The sequence below is a fragment of the Crinia signifera genome, chromosome 4 (genome assembly GCF_055691185.1).
Source record: "Crinia signifera chromosome 4, ASM5569118v1, whole genome shotgun sequence".
Classification (NCBI taxonomy): domain Eukaryota; kingdom Metazoa; phylum Chordata; class Amphibia; order Anura; family Myobatrachidae; genus Crinia; species Crinia signifera.
Window position 1 is genome coordinate 50,174,921 of NC_139220.1, and position 15,815 is coordinate 50,190,735.

At 49.6% G+C, this 15,815-nt stretch overlaps 1 protein-coding gene across 1 annotated transcript in view; it reads left to right on the plus strand.

Annotated features, from left to right (window-relative positions):
- Positions 1 to 2,196: 2,196 nt before the first annotated feature.
- LOC146072312 (uncharacterized) overlaps positions 2,197 to 15,815 on the plus strand; it is a 36,647-nt gene continuing 23,028 nt past the window's right edge. Inside the window, exon 1 of the mRNA XM_083179612.1 lies at positions 2,197 to 2,301. The gene's annotated coding sequence lies outside the window, so the exon portion shown is untranslated. The remainder of the gene's footprint in view (positions 2,302 to 15,815) is intronic.

Consider the following 15,815-nt stretch of genomic DNA (forward strand, 5'->3'; position numbering starts at 1 on the left):
CCACAGAACATTTCTACAGCGGGACAGTCTCCAATCAATGAGACTCTCCCGCTGTAATTAGGACAGTTGAACAGGACCCACATTGCTGCATGTAGGCATACCTCCCAACTTTTGGGTTTCTCCAGGAAGGATATTCGGCACAAGACCGAAATGAGGGGGTGGGGCTTTTTGGGAAATGGGGAATGGCCTACAATTGCATCGTGAGGCCACGTCCCTGCCTCACTGTGGGGGCATGGTCCAGAGGCTCTATGAGCCTCTAGCCATGCCCCCAGCCCCTCTGGCTACGGGAATAGACACTGTGCTCATAGCGTCTATTTAGCTCTGGTCAGGAACTGACAGGGGGGACTCCCAACTGCCCCCGGCCGCCAGAGCCGGCCCTAGCCTAAATGACGCCCTAGGCAAGATTTTGGCTGGTGCCCCCTAGCACCGCAACTAGTTCCGCCTCTGACCCTGCTCCGCTTTCCCAGCACCATCAACCCTCATCATAGCAGTCATCATTTTGGTGTCCCTACCCGCAATATTTTAAATAGAAACAGTGCACACAATCGGTGCGCAGCCCAAACAGGGGTGTGTTCTTGCTGGGAAGGGGCATGGCCACACAATAGTACGCCCAATTCAAATTATGCCACACAGTAGTGCAACTTTATTCACATTATATCATGCGATGGTGTCTCTTATTCACGTTACATCACACAGTAGTACCACTTTACCTTATGTACATTACTCCTCACATTATTCACATTATACTCTTAGAAAAAAATCCTGAGAAAATATTGTATTTTAAGCACCTCCATGGCCACACTGCAACCCAGCACAAAGCAGTGTGTGCTGGGCAGAGGAGAAGAGATGCAGCTGCTGCTGTCACTTAAGGGGAGGGGGCCCGGGGCCCCCACTGGGCCCTTCCATCAGACTTTGGCCTTGGTAATTTGTACCCCCTACCCTTTTCTCTCGGCACCCCTGATAATACCACACAGTAATGCCCCTTACACATGACACACATTATTAATGCCCTTATAACCATAATGCCCCTTACACATTATGCCAACCTTTATTAATGCCCTTCTACACATAATGACACACATAATGCCCCTTACACATATGTTGCACATATCCAAAAAAAAATGTTGCACATTATTAATGCCCTTATACACATGACACACATAATGCCTGTTACACATATGTCGCACATTAATAATGCGTTTATACATGACACACATAATGCCCCTTACACATATGCGGAACACTATGGCACAACCAACCCACCCGCAGACAGCACTCGCACAGCCGCTAACACTGTGACCTCTGCCTCTGCTTGGATACAGATGTTTCCTCATACATCTTGACTCAATAGGCCATGCAGCTCCTGGCCAGTTCTGCTAACGTTGGGTGCCTTTTTTGCTGAAAATTCGTCATATTTGCATTGTTATGACCAGCACACACAAGGAGCTTCCAATGATAAAAATGATATGCTACATGCCTATATTCTGTGAGCGACTGTGGCTGTACCTGCATACGGAATGCTATGTTACAGTGATTTCCATGAATACACTATTTCATATGCAGATACAGCCTCACACACACAGAATATAGGCATGCTGCATATCATTTTAATCAGCAGAAGCTGCTGATGCCCCTGGGCATTCCAAATGCCCTAGGCAATTGCCTAGTTTGCCTATGCCTAAGGCCGGCTCTGCCGGCCGCAAGATTGATGCGGGAACGTCCCCGAAAACTGACGTTCCCGTGGAAATCGGGACAGTTGGGAGGTATCATGTAGGTAGGGTGACCAACTCATCCCTTTAATCCGGGACACATGTTAATTACACAGGTTCTGTGGCTGGCTTTCACCTGGTTTTAAACTGCCACACCTCAAGACTCCATTTCACCTGGTTTTAAACTGCCACAGAACCTATGTAATTAATATGTGTCCCGGATTAAAGGGATGAGTTGGTCACCCTACATGTAGGCCTCCTTTAAACTACTTGCTGTGATTGGCTACAGGGTAACTGGCAGGCTTGACTGAGCCTAGGTTGATGAAGTTGAGCTCAGCTGGAAAACATGGAATGCTGCAATGTCAGAAAACATCACAGACTGCACACTGTGGCTTGGGTAACCCCAGGCACACAAATGGTTAACCACTGGTGTGAGAAGATGCTGCAATTCAGTGCACCTGTGTGGGCAGCTTAGGCAGGTGCTGCAGTTTGGAGACTAGTATGCACAGGAGTCCCTGGGAAGCCTGCACAGGATCATCGTAGCTTGTCAGATGGACCCTACGGACCCCCCGACGCACCTACAGTGACACTGGTGAGTGCTTAGTACGCCAATCTCTGTACGAGTGTTCTGACACTGAACACTTAGCTTGTTTGCAAAACTCCCAATTGGTGCGTACACACTGAGCTATGGTATATATCGAATATATGGTCGGTCACTATTGTTCGACAGTGATTATGTTGTACACCTAAAAATGGTCGACATTCACTAGGTCAGGGCTCGACAAACCCCGGGGGCCAGGTCGCCATGGCGACCAGATTCTGCTTCCTGGCGACCAGATTTTCTTGGGGAGGAAGCAGAATCTGGTCATCGCCGGGTGCACTTGATCTAGCCGTCAATCTACCTAGTGGTATGAGACAGAGCTAATTCCAATGTCCATCCCTAAAGAGCTGCTGGTCTGCTGTGGCACCGGGAGCCAATCGCAGTTTGCGGTTCAGCAGCCAATCAGGAGCGGCAGCTCCTGATGGTCTGTCGGATCGCCGTGAGCTCTGGTCTGGCGCAAGTTTCGAAATAGTCATGTCGGCAGGTGGGGTAAATAATGTTGTAGCCTGCCCCAGTGTTTGCCCATCGTGCCTGCCGCAGTCACAGGCTCCCCCAGTGCCGCGGACACAGGCTTCCCCCAGTGCCGCGGACACAGGCTCCCCCACTGCTGTAAAGTATTCCTGTATTTATATGGACACACAGAGCTCAGATAAGCCCAAGATACTATGGCAGGGTATGGGCAGCGGATTTATCCCAGGATAGTGCTAGCAGTGATATGCCTGGAACTACTAGTCACATGCAGATATAGTGGGCAATAGTTCCTGCATTCTCAGTATGTCATGCGCTACTACTGCAGGATAACAGGATAACTCCTGGCAACGAGTATGTAAGTAAGCTGAACTTATGTGGTATTATATGTGATGGGCATTACAGCGTGTGGTGTAATAAGCATTACAGTGTTTGGTATATGTAATGGGCATTATGGCGTGTGGTATATTTAATGGGCATTATGGCGTGTTGTATATTTAATGGGCATTATGGCGTGTGGTATATTTAATGGGCATTATGGCGTGTTGTATATTTAATGGGCATTATGGCGTGTGTTGTCATAGGTATTACGGTGTGTGGCTTAATAGGTCATAGGTATTCTAGCATGTAGTATAATACGTAATGGGTGTGACATGTGTAATAGGCATTACAGTGTAAATTTACGGTGTACGGCTTTGGCACGCACTGTCCTGATTTTTAGTTTGTCTGGCTCCTACTTTTTCATCTTGGCTCCTAGTTTTCAAACAAATTTGTCAAGCCCTGCACTAGGTCAACAATGACAGAAGGTCAACACAACCAAAAGGTTGACATGATCATGATCGACATACAGTATGTTGACAGGGACACTGTATAAGTGTGCCGCGTCCCCTCGCATGGCTCGCCGCGCTCATTATTAAAATATAACTCTATGCCCCACATATGGATCGTGTAAGAACAATTCAGTTACAAGCTAAAAAATCACGAAAAACGTGTGTTGACTATTCTCATGTCGACTGCTTGTGTTGACCTAGTGTATGTTGACTATTTTTTGGTGTCGACCTAATCACTTTCGACCGGATACCATTCCTTAGAAGGCGTTAGATAAATGCTAGGGGCGACATCTGTCACGTCTAAAGTCTCACTCTTTAGTAATTGTACCCCTCAGACTGCCCAGCGACATACCCTGTTTCCCTGATAATAAGACCTACCCCAATAATAAGCCCTACCCTTATTTCTGGACAACGGTCCAAAATAAGCCCTACCCCAAAAATAAGCCCTAGCTTAATCCCCATTTTGCCCAGTCCCTGTGCTAAGCTCCCAGCTCCGCTAACCCCCCCCCCCCCACCCGCATGAAATGGATGCTGCCTCTACGGTAGCAGCCCTGGTACCGCTGAAGCCTCTGCTGGCATCAGCGGTCCCAGGGATGCATTGTGCATGTGACGTCACTGCGCACTTCAAGGACTGAGTGGCGTCTGTTCACAGACGGGAGCGGAGTGACAGAGCGGCGGCGGAGGAAAGGCTGAGTGGCTGAAATATGCAGAAGGAAAGGAAATCGGCAGGTGTGCTTAAAGTATAAGGAGATTGAGGGGCATGATGTAGCTAAAAAGAAGGACTGAGGAGCTAAAATAAGCCCTACCCCAAAAATAAGCCCTTTGGTGTTTTTGGACTGAAAAATAAAATAAGACAGTGTCTTATTATCGGGGAAACACGGTAATAATGACACCAGCTGATTTCCACTGCCCTCGGCAGTTTCCCTTTTTCATCAGCGACCATCTCTGGTCGTTGATTCAAACGGGACACTGAGCGATATTATCATTCATCGCGAGCGATATATCGCTTAGCGATAAATCCCCCTGTGTGTACGGGGCTTTACGGATATGGGTCATGGAGTTAACCCAATTAAGGTCGACGGGCCATATGTCAACACATGGAAAAGGTTTACACGATTAAAATGTGGACACAATCAATAAGTTGACATGGAGTTTTTCAAGTTTTTTTTGTGGTCTTACATGGACAACTGTATCACGTCCCCTCGCTTTGCTCACCATGCTTCGGGCACTGTGTTTTGCTACACTTGGCATGCTATTATATTCTACCAAGCCAGTGGCAAACGCAGGATTTTTAGAAAGGAGTCTCTGCAGCACTCTGCAGGGCATTGGACTAAGTACGGGAGTCTGGGGGAGCGTTGGTAACAGCCCTGAATATTGGTATTTTTATACACCGGATTCTGTATGGAATACAGTATTTAACAGTACCGATGGTCTATATTATAGGCTGTTTCAAACAATTAAATTGGTCAGGAAAAGTTTAAACATATCATAATAAATAAATACACAAACATAATAGAACCAGTACTGCATATCTAAGCTCACAATCTCCCACTTCATGGTAAGGCTCCTGTCTCTTCCTCCTGGCAGCTGCTCTCTGGTCCACATGTTTGAGGGCTCAGATCCACACATGCAGTAAATGTGGCAGAAGAAGCTGGTACACTGGGCATGTGCAGCAGCTCTGCTCTGTCCCTTACACTGCGTGATGTGGTGGCAGCTCTATTGATCATATAATTTACCAGTACTATTGTTGTATTAATTTAAGGCACTTGTAAAGTGGAGGGGGGTTTCTGGGATACCAGAAACACCCCCTCCCCCCCTGCATTTGCCTATGCAAGCCATCCTCAAGGCTTCCCTTATATGCCACATGGAGCATTATGGGGTTTTGTTATTGTATCAATATTTGTATATAGCTTCAGCTTCCAACACTAGTTTTTGCACTTATGTGCTGCTCTGGGCTTTCTGGCTAATGCTGTTTTTTTTTTTTAGGGTGCCGCACCCTGCACCTAGATATAGCAATAGGGACCCCTGATACACAGAGAAACCTTGACGACAGCTTGGGGGACTTATTCATTTATTTGCGCATATATATGTAACCAAGATCTCTGCATCATGTAGTGTACAAGACCAGGGCAGCCGAGAGGTATGCCGGGTCCCGGTAAACATTTTGGGTGTGGCCTAATCACAGGAGGTGTGGCCACCTCCCACAATTAGGCCACCCCCACTTTAAAGTCGGGGGGGGGGGTTTATTGTCATCCCCCACCCTCAGCAGCAGCACATACCTATAGCATGTGCTGTGCTGACAGCAGGCTCAGCATGAGCTATCACGCTGTCAGTGAGACACTCATGCTGAGCCTGCTGTGGGCACAGCACATACTGTAGGTGTGTGCTGGGCCCCCCTCTGCTGCCCTGTACAAGACTGGTTACTGGTGTTGTTCAGTGTGCTCGGGGTAACTATGTATCTATTTCTTGCTAAGTATTACCCCTCCTTTTCATGGGGTGTTGCACTGGGGTGTTTCAACTGTAATTTCTCCAACAGGGGGGAAAGAAAATCGGTGCCCCTTGTGGGGAAGGGTCTATTCAGCCTCTATGGGGGTTCGTGAGGGAAAATAGCCCCAGCAGGGGGCGGATTGGCCCGCCGGGAAACCAGGCCATTTCCTGGTGGGCCGGCACAAAATTCATTAAAACGGGCCGGCCGCGTTCCCCCCCCCCCCCCCAGCTCCTGTTCCCCCTCCACCCAGCTGGAGAAGCTCCGCCCCCCTCTGCTCTTCATCTGGAGCCACGGTCCTTCCCACAGACACTGAGCAGAAAGCAGCAGGTGAGGGGAGAGCACTCAATACATACACCACCACCACCCCCTCCCCCCCTGCATTACATACACCGCGAGCCCCCCCCCCCGCATTACATACACCGCGAGCCCCCCCATTACATGACTTCCACCTGGTCACTCCAACTTTTCCATGACACTCCCAGAAAACAGTCGGTTACCACCCCCAAAATCCGGCTTTCTGTCAACCAACTTGCTCACGCCCAGTGATTAAAAAATTTGCTGGATTCCATCGCAAGAAGGCCTTGCGCATGCGATCAGGTCTGAATAGCCCCCTATGCTGTGTAAATATGGTGCAGGAAGATTTACTGTGATGGAAATTCCTGTATCTACCTCCTTGTATGGCTGGCTGCGCACCTGCATATTTATACCCATCTTATTCTGCTTTACATGGGAATCAGCTGACAACTCGTCGTCCTTACAGCGCTCGCTCTGCCTCATTTTGTCTGCAGCTCTGATTATTTTTAATTTTTTTAATGTTTCATTTTCTCTATTTAGGTATTCTGCTCATCCTTCGGCGGAACCTTAAATAGCACTCACATTGTGATCTGTTTACAGATGTGTCCTTGTACTGCACATATAGTATCTATGTCATATGACGCAAAACACCAACACGACTGAGACGCTACGAGAGGTGTAGAGTGCTGTATTTTTCTTTACATTTTGCTAGCATCGCAGACAGAGTGAATCACGAGTCACTGGGCATAACAGTGCTGCACTGCAGGCGGGGCAGATGCAACCTCCGCAGGGAGATTTAGGGGGTTATTCTAATTAATTAGCTTCCCTCATGCGTTCGCACGGGGGACCATGTTGTGCATATGTGCAGGCACCAATGCATTTCTGCGCACGCACACAAGACTGCAGGCGGGGGCGTGGGGTGGCGGTGGATAGTCACGCCCTTGGGATTGGCCAGTGATTCATGGGCGTTCCTATGAAAATGCTGGGCGCTCCCATGACGTGGGGGCGGGTAGCTAACATCATCGGATGTCATCTGCCCGCCCAGCTCCTCTCGAGTGTGCACGCAGATCTAAGTGACCTGAGAGAGAGCCCATGCGAACAGATACAGCGTGCGATCGGCAGCAGCCGGACCGGCAGTCGGCGGGCGGAGTCTGGGGGACTCAGAATGGAGTCAACCAGAATAAAGGCCTTCATTTTGGGTGGGTGATATTTTTTCTATGCAGGGTAAATACTGGCAGCTTTTGTATGTAGCCCACAAATGTTAGACTGATTTTTACACTGCAATTGTTATATCTGCCCCACCTGCAGTGCATCAATTTCACACACCAAACTGATCACTCGCCTGGCACGGTATAAGGTCGTTAGCTTGACACATCTAAGGTTGACATGCATTGGGTCGATCAATGACTGTCGACATGGCTTAGGTCAACACCTGAAAGAGGTCGACACGCCGAATGTCAATATGGATGGAAGGTTGACATGGGTTTTTTTTTTAACTGACATGTGCCGACGACAGGCAGTATCTCTTGCCCTACCATCCACTAGGGCGTGGAGGGAGAAAATAATAGAGTGCCGAGAGTAGCGAGCCATGAGAGGGGACGCGGTGCACAGATATAGTGTCCCATGTCGACATCCGGGGTAAAAAGGTAAAAAAAAACCTTGTCGACCTTTTGACTATCGACCTAGCCAATGTCGACCTTAGCCATGTTGACCTATTTCAGGTGTTGACCTCAGCCTTGTCAACCTTCAGTGGTCCACCCAATGCATGTCAACCTTGGATTGGTCAACCCAATGACCTATACCCACAGGCTCAAGGTCGACATCGCCAAAAGGTCGACATGGGAAAAGTCGACAATGGCAAAAGTTTGACGCATAAAAGGTCAATATGAGTTTTTTCATGGTTTTTGTTGTCATTGTCAACATGGACCCCTAATTATTATAGCGCATTCCCTCACACGTCTCTCTTCAAAACTCATGCTTTACCATTCCCAATTGTAGTCTACATGGATTGCAAAGCATGAAAAAGACCAAAAAGAAAAATATCATGAAAAACTCATGTAGACAGTTTGCTTGTGTTGGCCGTTTGTCAATGACTATGCTTTCCAGTTAGACTTTCATATACGTATTTGTATCTTCCAGGTGCATTTTGACCACTGTTTCAACTATAGGTCCATTAGGGTCACACCCCCGCCTTGTCGGCCGTATAATAACAATCTCATTCCATTGATACCTAAAAGTCTTGATAGACATATTTATTTATACCAATTTTACAAAATAGACCACTAGTATTTATTATCCAGTCTTTATAGTAGGCAGCCCTGTGCAGTATTGCACTGTGGTAAAGTACATCATAGGGCATGAGCTATGGGCCTAATTCAGACCTGATCGCAGGACATATTTGTTCTCAAACTGGACAAAACCATGCTGCACTGCGGGGGGGGGGGGGGCAGATGTAACATGAGAGAGTTAGATTTGGGTGAGTTATTTTGTTTCTGTGCAGGGCATAGTTGCCTACCCTCCTGCATTCTGCAGCAGTGGTCAAAGTGGGAATTTTAAAGTGGGGGTATGGAAAAGTGAAGGGAAAGGGGGCGTGGCCACTTTAAAGGGGGGGTGGTCACTTTAAAGTGGCATTGTCCTTTGTAGTGTGCCACACTATATACCTCTTATATACATTGTGCAACACAATAGGAGACCCGCTTAACTATAAAAATTATGCCACACAGACAGAGCCAAAATTTACCTGTAATGAGTAAAAAAATCAAATGGAATAAGCCCCCAAAAAATTAGATTATAACTAGAGATGAGCGGCTCCGGATCTCCGGGATCCAACAGATCCGAATATTGTGATCCGAGCCGGCTCGGGAGTTCCCGACTGAATTCCGGACCGAAAACGAGGAAAAACGTCATCATCGCGCTGTCGGATTCTCCGGGATGTGGATTCTATATAAGACGCACGAACGCCCCGCATTCTTCACTCCATTATAGGTGAGGGTGGTTGGGATCTGTGCCCCGTGCCCCGTGCTCTGTGCTCCATGCCCTGTGCTCTGTGCCCTGTGCTGTGATTTATTTAGTGACTGATTTTTTATTTTGTTGTAAACTAGGTGCTGCAGTGCTCACACGCAGGGGCTGCAGTGCTGCTGACTGTACCCTCAGTGTACAGGGGCTGCAGTGTCCATAATACAAGGGGCTGTGTCCAGTGTGTCAGGGGCTGTGTCCAGTGTGTCAGGGGCTGTGTCCAGTGTGTCAGGGGCTGTGTCCAGTGTGTCAGGGGCTGTGTCCAGTGTGTCAGGGGCTGTGTCCAGTGTGTCAGGGGCTGTGTCCAGTGTGTCAGGGGCTGTGTCCAGTGTGTCTGTCACACGCAGCCGCGGTGGTGCGCGGCGGGCATACTACTCACCCGTCCGCGCCCGCCGTCGGCTAGCGTGTAGTGGTCTCCAGGTCAGCGGCAGCAGGCAGCGGCAGTCTGGTGGGCAGCAGGCAGCGTGGGACGCCGGCAAGTGTAGCGGTGTGTGCTGTAGGGGTGCCGGGAGGCCGGCGCCGCCATCTTGGTTAAGGGCAAATAGCAGATTGGCTCATGTCTGAGGTTTCCACCCATACTGACCTGACAGCCAATGGCAGCCGCCCTCTGGGGATATAGGGGATCTGCCTAGGCCTGTTCAGTGTCAGTACAAAGAGTCTCCAGAGGCGTTCACAGCTCCCAGCTGACTCCGGCTCTCTGACTCACCTCTCCTGACTTGGTGCCTTGCTTCCAGTGCTCTGTGGTTGATCCAGGTCCTGCTTAACCCCATCGCTGCCAGTTCTCTCCACAGTCTGGTTCCTGCCTGCATCCCTGAGCTCCCTGGCCTCGCTCTTCAAGTCTTCTGCTTCCAAGCAAATTCTTCATTCTTCAGTCATCATCCATCTTCTTTCAGTCTTCAAGGATCCTTCAAACCATCAAGTACATTCTCTTTCCGGATCCTCTCATTCTTCAAGACCCTAGCCTGCCGTCCTCAGTGCCTTGAACTGTCATTATTTAAATGAACTTTTCTTCTTTCAAAGTGCCGTGCTGGCTCAATTATTATTTACCATTAACTGCCACTTAAAGAAAGTATTCAAGTGTGTATTGTTCCATTTATGAATTCTATTATTAAACCTGCACGATTTAATCCTTCCTCCTCTGGTCCGTCTCCGGTTGCTACACACCACACGACTTCATCCAGCCCTTCAGTCGTGACAGTTTGTACTGACCCGATGGAGTCGGGTGAAGAACAGGCTTCCATGGCGGACGCATTTCACAGCATCGTGGCTCGTCTGGAGCAAGTAGAGGCTACCCAACGCCAAGTGGCTCAATTTCTTCAGGCCTTGTCTCCGCCCCAGGCGGCTCCCTCAGTTTCTGTGACTGCAGCACCAGAGGTTCCAGTTCCTGTTCCTATACCTGGACCCGTAGTTCCTCATCATATGCAATTACCAACCCCCAGCAAATATGATGGTTCACCGAAGGGATGCCGTGGGTTTCTGAACCAATGCGATGTTCATTTCACCTTACAGTCATCTCACTTCCCTACCTCCAAGGCAAAAGTGGCATATATTGTGTCTCTCCTGGCAGGGTCAGCTCTGGACTGGGTGTCTCCTCTCTGGGAACGCGCTGATCCCCTGCTCAATGACTATGAAGCTTTCATTACCTCTTTCCGTCGCATCTTCGACGAACCTGGCAGAGTTTCTTCTGCCGCTACTGAGATCCTGAGGATTCGCCAGGGTAGTCGATCAGTGGGACAATATGTTGTGCAGTTCCAGACTCTGGCTTCGGAATTAAAATGGAACGAAGAGGCTCTCGTCTCCGCCTTCTGGAATGGGCTGGCAGGTCGTATCAAGGACGAATTAACTACCCGTGACTCTCCTGCTACTTTGGTTGAACTCATCTCCTTGTGCAACAAAGTAGATCTACGGATGCAGGAGCGTCAACTAGAGAGAAATCGCTCCGATCGTCTCCGCTCTCGTTTCACCACCAACGCCGTTCCTGTTCCTAGACCAGGTTCCTCCACAACTACACCCCCAGATGAACCCATGCAGATCAACCGCTCCCGGCTCTCCTTAGAAGAAAAATCCCGTAGACGTCGAGAGAATCTTTGCATGTACTGCGGTTCTTCCGCTCATCTGCTGTCTTCCTGTCCACTGCGTCCGGGAAACGACCGCTCCTAACCTCCCCGAGGGAGGTCAGGTTAGGAGTCCTGCTTTCATCTCCCTCCTCAACTGTTTCCACCATTCCGGTTACCCTTGTGTGCCCTCAGGGGAAAATCAAGATTCAGGCCTTACTAGATTCCGGAGCGGCTGGAAACTTCCTTTCTTCTTCTTTCGTCCTTCAACATTCCTTGGCGGTGCAACCTTTGGCCCATCCCTTGGTCCTCACTGCAGTAGATGGGAGTCGCATCAGCAGTGGGCAAATCACTCTTCAAACCAATCCTGTGACGGTTCTCGTGGGTGCTTTACATCAAGAGACTCTAGAGTTTTTGGTCCTTCCTCAGTCGTCACACCAGGTAGTCCTGGGCCTACCATGGCTTGCTAAACACAATCCTCATATTGATTGGTCCAGTATGGAGATCAAAGCCTGGGGTACGAACTGCCTAACTACTTGCATGCCTCGTGTCATTCCACTCCATCAAACTAATCCTCAAGAAGAGGGAGGCCCCAGTCTTTCGTCTTCACCAGCTTCACCCTTGTCGATACCCACACCATATTCTTCTTTTTCTGACGTCTTCAGCAAGGGAGGTGCCGATACCCTGCCGCCTCATCGTCCCTGGGACTGTCCGATTGAGTTGATGCCTGGGAAGTTTCCACCTCGGGGCCGCATCTACCCCTTGTCTCTACCTGAGACCAAGGTTATGTCTGACTACATTCGTGAGAACTTGAATAAAGGGTTCATTCGCCCATCTACTTCGCCAGCCGGAGCGGGGTTTTTCTTCGTAAAGAAAAAAGATGGAACTCTCCGGCCGTGTATCGACTACAGGGGTCTGAACGATATCACGATCAAGAACCGCTATCCTTTACCCCTTATCACCGAACTTTTTGACAAGATCCGAGGGGCTTCTATTTTTACTAAACTGGATCTAAGAGGGGCGTACAACTTGATCCGGATCCGTTCTGGAGATGAGTGGAAGACGGCTTTCAACACCCGAGACGGCCACTACGAATACCTGGTGATGCCATTTGGTCTTTGCAATGCTCCAGCCGTCTTCCAACAATTTGTAAACGACATATTTCGAGATTTGCTGTATCATTCCATTGTGGTGTATCTCGATGACATCCTCATCTTCTCGTCTAACCTCCATCTCCATCGTCAAACAGTATCTGAAGTCCTGCGGCGTCTTCGCCAAAATAAACTATACTGCAAGCTAGACAAGTGCGTCTTTGAGGTCACCTCCATTCCATTCCTCGGCCACATCCTCTCCAGCACTGGGATAGAGATGGATCCAGAAAAAGTAAAAGCCATCTTAGACTGGACAGCCCCCACCACGCTCAAAGGCATCCAGAGGTTCCTGGGCTTTTCAAATTATTATCGTCGCTTCATCCGGAACTTCTCCACCCTTGCTGCACCTCTTACTGCTCTAACCCGTAAGGGGTCAGATCCAAGTCAGTGGTCACCTGAGGCCTCTCAAGCCTTCCAGCAACTAAAGAATGCTTTTATCTCCGCCCCAATCCTTCTCCAGCCAAACCTAGACAAACCCTTCATTCTCGAGGTGGACGCATCCTCAGAAGGGGTAGGGGCAATCTTGTCGCAGAGAGGGGAGGACCAGGAACTTCACCCATGTGCCTTCTTCTCCAAGAAGTTTCTTCCAGCGGAAAAGAATTACCCCATTGGGGAGCAGGAGTTACTGGCAGTCAAATCAGCATTGGAGGAGTGGCGGTACCTCCTGGAGGGGGCACGACATAAAACCACTGTATATTCAGACCATAAGAATCTCTCATTCCTCAAGCACGCCCAATGTCTTACAGCTCGTCAAGCCCGCTGGGCCATGTTCTTCGAACGTTTCAATTTTCAAATCAGATTCAGACCCGGGACGATGAATGCCAAGGCCGATGCTCTTTCACGCTCTTTCAAAACCCCAGCAGACCTTGAGACTCCGCCTCGACCAATCCTTGATCCGCTGGTCTTTGCTCAAGTAACAGTCCAGCCTTCACCCCCACCAGGCAAGACCTTCGTTCCTCTCAATCTCCGCAAGAGAGTGCTGTCCTGGGCACACGCTTCCCGTTTTGCAGGGCATACGGGGGCACAGAAGACTTTAATGTTCCTGTTGCGTTCATACTGGTGGCCTACCATTCGTCGCGATGTAACCAGCTTTGTTGCCTCCTGTGTAAAATGCGCTCAGCATAAGTCCTCCAGAACGTCCCCTGCCGGTCCTCTTCTACCTCTAGCCATACCAACAGAACCATGGTCCCACCTGTCTATGGACTTTATCTGCGAACTTCCTCCCTCCAAAGGGCATACGGTAATCTGGGTGGTAGTTGACCGGTTTTCTAAAATGGTGCACTTCTTCCCATTGAAAGGCCTTCCATCCGCTCCAGTTTTGGCTCAGCTCTTCATTTCCACCATCTTCAAACTCCATGGGTTGCCCAAAGAGATTATATCCGACCGTGGAGTACAGTTCGTCGCAAAGTTTTGGAGGGCCCTCTGTTCCGCTGTACAAGTCAAGCTCAAGTTCTCCACTGCTTTCCACCCACAAACCAACGGACAGACAGAACGTGTCAACCAGGACTTGGAAGCCTTCATTCGTTTGTTTGTCTCTTCCTCTCAAGACGACTGGGTAGACCTTCTGCCTTGGGCGGAATTTGCGCACAACAATTCCTATCATTCATCCTCCGGCACCACTCCCTTTTTTACTGTCTTTGGCAAACATCCTCGATCTCCAGAGTTCTCAGATTTATCGTTTTCCGATGTCCCTGCAGCTGCTTCTTCTCTACAACGGTTTGCAAAAATCTGGTCAGACGTTCATACCGCTCTCCTCAAAGCATCCGCTCGATATAAAAGGATGGCGGACAGAAAAAGAAGAGCGGCTCCTAGATTGAAGGTTGGAGATCGAGTATGGCTGTCTACCCGCCATATACGCCTTCGGTTACCCTCCATGAAGCTGGCTCCCCGGTTCATCGGGCCATACCCAATCACTCAAGTGATTAATCCGGTGGCCTACAGACTACAGCTCCCTTCTTCCTTGAAGATATCGAATTCTTTCCATGTGTCTCTTCTGAAGCCTTTGAGATTGAACTTATATCAGAAGAAGGTGCCTAAGCCGCCCAAGATTGGCTCAGAGAGAGAGACAGAGTTCGAGGTGAGGCGCATTATCGACTCACGTTGTCGCAATACCCATCTTCAGTATCTGGTAGAGTGGCTTGGATTCGGTCCTGAAGAGAATTCCTGGGTTGATGCTGCAGACCTCCATGCTCCCCGTCTGGTGAGACAATTCTTTCAAAGGAATCCACACAAGGTGCGTAGGTGCCCTGGGGTCACCCAGAAAGGGGGGGGTACTGTCACACGCAGCCGCGGTGGTGCGCGGCGGGCATACTACTCACCCGTCCGCGCCCGCCGTCGGCTAGCGTGTAGTGGTCTCCAGGTCAGCGGCAGCAGGCAGCGGCAGTCTGGTGGGCAGCAGGCAGCGTGGGACGCCGGCAAGTGTAGCGGTGTGTGCTGTAGGGGTGCCGGGAGGCCGGCGCCGCCATCTTGGTTAAGGGCAAATAGCAGATTGGCTCATGTCTGAGGTTTCCACCCATACTGACCTGACAGCCAATGGCAGCCGCCCTCTGGGGATATAGGGGATCTGCCTAGGCCTGTTCAGTGTCAGTACAAAGAGTCTCCAGAGGCGTTCACAGCTCCCAGCTGACTCCGGCTCTCTGACTCACCTCTCCTGACTTGGTGCCTTGCTTCCAGTGCTCTGTGGTTGATCCAGGTCCTGCTTAACCCCATCGCTGCCAGTTCTCTCCACAGTCTGGTTCCTGCCTGCATCCCTGAGCTCCCTGGCCTCGCTCTTCAAGTCTTCTGCTTCCAAGCAAATTCTTCATTCTTCAGTCATCATCCATCTTCTTTCAGTCTTCAAGGATCCTTCAAACCATCAAGTACATTCTCTTTCCGGATCCTCTCATTCTTCAAGACCCTAGCCTGCCGTCCTCAGTGCCTTGAACTGTCATTATTTAAATGAACTTTTCTTCTTTCAAAGTGCCGTGCTGGCTCAATTATTATTTACCATTAACTGCCACTTAAAGAAAGTATTCAAGTGTGTATTGTTCCATTTATGAATTCTATTATTAAACCTGCACGATTTAATCCTTCCTCCTCTGGTCCGTCTCCGGTTGCTACACACCACACGACTTCATCCAGCCCTTCAGTCGTGACAGTGTCAGGGGCTGTGACCACTGTCCAGGGGCTGTGTCCACTGTCCAGGGGCTGTGTCCACTGTCCAGGG